Consider the following 4,731-nt stretch of genomic DNA (forward strand, 5'->3'; position numbering starts at 1 on the left):
TTAAACTCACGCTTTTGGATTCTTTTGTCATGCCATCTTTTAACTTTTTCTTTGAATAACTTTGCATTTTCATATGCTTGGGTTCTCCATTCATCTAGTGAGCTAATATCAATAACCTCTTTTCACCCGCAAGTTTGAAATCATAGTTGAGTTCTTTAACTTCCCAATATGCTTTATGTTCTAACACAAGAGGCAAATGACAAGCTTTTCCATAAACCATTTTATAAGGGGACATACCCATAGGATTTTTATATGCTGTTCTATAAGCCCAAAGTGCATCATATAATTTCTTAGACCAATTCTTCCTAGACCTATTAACAGTCTTTTGCAAAATTAATTTTATTTCTCTATTGGTAAGTTCAACTTGACCACTAGACTGAGGATGATAGGGTGATGCAATTCTATGGTTAACATCATACTTAGCAAGCATCTTACGAAAAGCACCATGAATAAAGTGTGAACCACCATCAGTCATTAAATATCTAGGTACTCCAAACCTTGGGAAAATAACTTCCTTAAGCATTTTAATAGAGGTGTTGTGATCAGCACTACTGGTTGGAATAGCTTCTACCCATTTAGTGACATAATCAACAGCAACCAAAATATGTGTATATCCATTAGAGGAGGGAAAAGGTCCCATGTAATCAAATCCCCAAACATCAAATGGTTCAACGGCAAGATAATAGTTCATAGGCATTTCTTGACGCTTACCAATATTACCTATTCTTTGGCATTCATCACAAGATGAGACATACTTACAAGCATCCTTGAAGAGAGTAGGCCAATAAAATCCAGATTGCAACACCTTATGAGCAGTTCTATCTCCAGCATGATGCCCTCCATAAGGTTCGGAGTGACATTTCCGTAGGATTTGTCTCTGTTCATGCTCATTACACAACGTCTAATAATACCATCTACTCCTTGTTTATAAAGATGTGGGTCATCCCAAAAGTAATGTCTTAAATCATAGAAGAATTTTTTCTTTTGTTGGTAAGTAAAGCTAGGTGGCAAATATTTAGCAATAATGTAATTAGCATAGTCAGCATACCAAGGAGTTCTATTAGCAACATTTATTGCAGCTAACTGCTCATCAGGAAAACTATCATCAATAGGAAGTGGGTCATCAAGCACATTTTCAAGCCTAGACAAGTTATCAGCTACTGGGTTATCAGCTCCTTTTCTATCAATAATATGCAAATCAAATTCTTGTAACAAGAGAACCCAATGAATAAGTCTAGGTTTAGCATCTTTCTTTTCCATAAGATATTTAATAGCAGCATGGTCTGTGTGAACCGTTACTTTGGAATCAACAATATAAGGTCTAAACTTATCACAAGCAAACACCACTGCTAAGAATTCTTTTTCAGTAGTAGCATAATTTCTTTGAGCACTGTCTAGAGTTTTGCTAGCATAATGAATAACATTCAATTTCTTATCAACTCTTTGTCCTAGAATAGCACCAACATCATAATCACTAGCATCACATAATTTCAAAAGGCAAATTCCAATCAGGTGGTTGAACTATAGGTGCAACAATTAAAGCTTTCTTGAGTGTTTCAAAGGCTTCAAGACAATCATCATAAAAAACAAAAGGAATATCCTTTTGCAAAAGATTAGTAAGAGGCCTAGAAATTTTAGAGAAGTCTTTGATAAATCTCCTATAGAAACCAGCATGACCTAATAATCTACGAATACCTTTGATGTCCTTGGGACATGGCATTTTCTCAATTACATCAACTTTAGCTTGGTCCACTTCAATACCTTTTTCGGAAATTTTATGACCCAAGACAATGCCTTCATTGACCATAAAATGGCACTTCTCCCAATTCAAAACAAGATTTGTTTGTTCACATCTCTGCAAAACTCAATCAAGATTGCTTAAACAATCATCAAAAGACTTGCCATAAACAGAAAATTCATCCATGAAAACCTCCACAATCTTGCACAAAAGTCAGAGAATATAGCCATCATGCATCTTTGAAAGGTAGCAGGTGCATTACATAATCCAAAAGGCATACGTCTATCAGCATAAGTTCCAAAAGGACAAGTAAAAGTAGTCTTTTCTTGGTCAGGTTGAGAAACAAGTATTTGTCAAAAGCCAAAGTATCCATCAAGGAAGCAAAAGTGTGTGTGCTTAGATAATCTTTCAAGCATTTGATCAATAAAAGGCAAAGGGTAATGATCTTTTCTAGTAGCTTTATTTAATTTTCTAAAATCAATTACCATTCTATAGCCTGTAACAATTCTTTGTGGAATAAGTTCATTCTTATCATTAGGAACAACAGTAATACCTCCTTTCTTAGGGACACAATGAACATGGCTTACCCATCTATTATCAGCTATAGGATAGATTATACCTGCTTCCAGAATTTTTAATATTTCCGTTCTTACCACCTCTTTCATCTTCGGGTTTAACCGACGTTGATGATCAACAACGGGTTTAGCATCAGGTTCCACATTAATTTTGTGCTGACATAGAGTGGGACTAATGCCCTTTAAATCATCAAGAGTATATCCAATAGCAGCTCGGTGCTTCCTTAGAACTTTCAATAATCTTTTTTCTTCATGTTCCAAAAGGTTAGCACTGATAATAACAGGATATATTTTCTTTTCATCAAGATAAGCATATTTCAAAGTGTCTGACAATTGTTTTAACTCAAACACGGGATCACCTTTAGGTGGAGGAGAACCTCCTAGAGTTTCAATAGGCAAATTGTGTTTAAGTAGAGGATGTTGTTCAAAGAAAATATTATCTATTTCATTTCTTTCATGCATATGTAAATCATTTTCATGGTCTAGCAAGTATTGTTCTAAAGGATCAGTAGGTGGCACAACAATAGAAGCAAGACCAATGAATTCATCCTTACTAGGAAATTCTTTTCCATGATGATTTCTACTAAACTTGGAAAAATTAAACTCATGAGACTCATCACCAAAGCTAACACCCACAGTTTGTTTCTGGCAATCTATCTTAGCATTAACCGTGTTCAAGAAGGGTCTACCAAAGATAATGGGACATAATTCATCTTGCGGGGTACCAAGAACAAGAAAATTAGTAGGATATTTTATTTTCCCACACAAGACTTCAACATCTCTAATAATCCCACAAGGTGATATGGTGTCTCTATTAGCAAGTTTAATAGTAGCATCTATGTCTTCTAACTCTGTAGGTGCTATGTCTTCTCTAATCTCTTGATATAACTTGTAAGGCATAGCACTCACACTAGCACCCATGTCACATAAACCATGATAACAGTGATCTCCTATTTTAACTGAGATGACACGCACGCCAACAACTGGTCTATGTTTATCTTTTTATCAGGTTTAGCAATTCTAGCAGCTTCTTTGTTGAAGTAAATAACATGCCCATCCACATCTTCTTCCAAGAGATCTTTAACCATAGCAATACTAGGTTCAATTCTAATTTGTTCATCTGGTTTAGGTGTTCTGACAGAGCTTTTGTTAACCACAGTTGCAATTTTAGCATGTTCCTTTATCCTAACAGGAAAAGGGGGTTTCTCACTATAAGCAGTAGGGACAACTGGATCAACATTAAAAAGTATAGTTTCTTCTTTAAGTGGTACCAGTTCTTTAATTTCTTCTTTAATAGGTGGATGATATTTAAGCCATTCCTCTTTAGGGAGTTCAACATGAGTAGCAAATGATTCACAAAAGGAGGCTACTATCTCAGAGTCAAGTCCATATTTAGTGCTAAACTTTTGAAAACATCGGTATCCATAAAAGATTTAACACAATCATACTTAAGCTTTATACTTGACTCTTTACCTTCTTCGAGTTCCCAATCTTCAGAGTTGCGTTTAATTATTTTCAAAAGATCCCACCAGAATTCAATAGTTTTCTTCATAAAAGAACCAGCACAAGAAGTATCCAGCATGGTTTGATCATTACAAGAAAGCCGAGCATAAAAGTTCTGAATAATAATTTCTCTTGAGAGCTCATGATTGGGGCATGAATATAACATTGACTTAAGCCTCCCCCAAGATAGAGCGATACTTTCTCCTTCACGAGGCCAAAAATTATATATATATATATATATAATTCCGATCATGATGAACTAGATGCATAGGATATTTTTTTTGGTGAAACTCCAATTTTAAATGATTCCAATTCCATGATCCAATATCATCGCATAGCCTATACCTTTCCAATGCCTTTCCCTTCAAAGATAAAGGGAAAACCTTTTTCATAACTTCATCCCTGGTTAAACCTGCAAGCTTAAACAATCCACAAATTTGTTCTACATGTATCAAGTGCATATCAGGATGTTCGGTTCCATCTCCTGCATAAGGATTAGCTAGCAGTTGTTCTATCATACCCGAAGGAATTTCATATTCAATATTTTCAGTAGGTGCAGTAGGTTGAGGGGCAATTAATTGTGGTTCCGTACGAGGTGAAGATACCCCGAACAAACCCCTCAAAGGATTGTTTTCCATAGTAACAAGTGACAATAAATTTCAGCACACTATATAAATGTTTCCTTACCGAATTCCACTTACCAAAGGCACTTCACTCCCCGGAAACGGCGCCAGAAAATAGCCTTGATGACCCACAAGTATAGGGGATCAATTGTAGCTCTTTTCGATAAGTAAGAGTGTGGAACCCAACGAGGAGCAGAAGGAAATGACAAGTAGCTTTCAGTAAGGTAATGTCTGCAAGTGCTGAAATTATAAGTAGCAGAGTAGTAGCAAGATAATTTGTAACGAGCAAGTA

Source organism: Triticum aestivum, chromosome 7D (genome assembly GCF_018294505.1).
Source record: "Triticum aestivum cultivar Chinese Spring chromosome 7D, IWGSC CS RefSeq v2.1, whole genome shotgun sequence".
NCBI lineage: Eukaryota > Viridiplantae > Streptophyta > Magnoliopsida > Poales > Poaceae > Triticum > Triticum aestivum.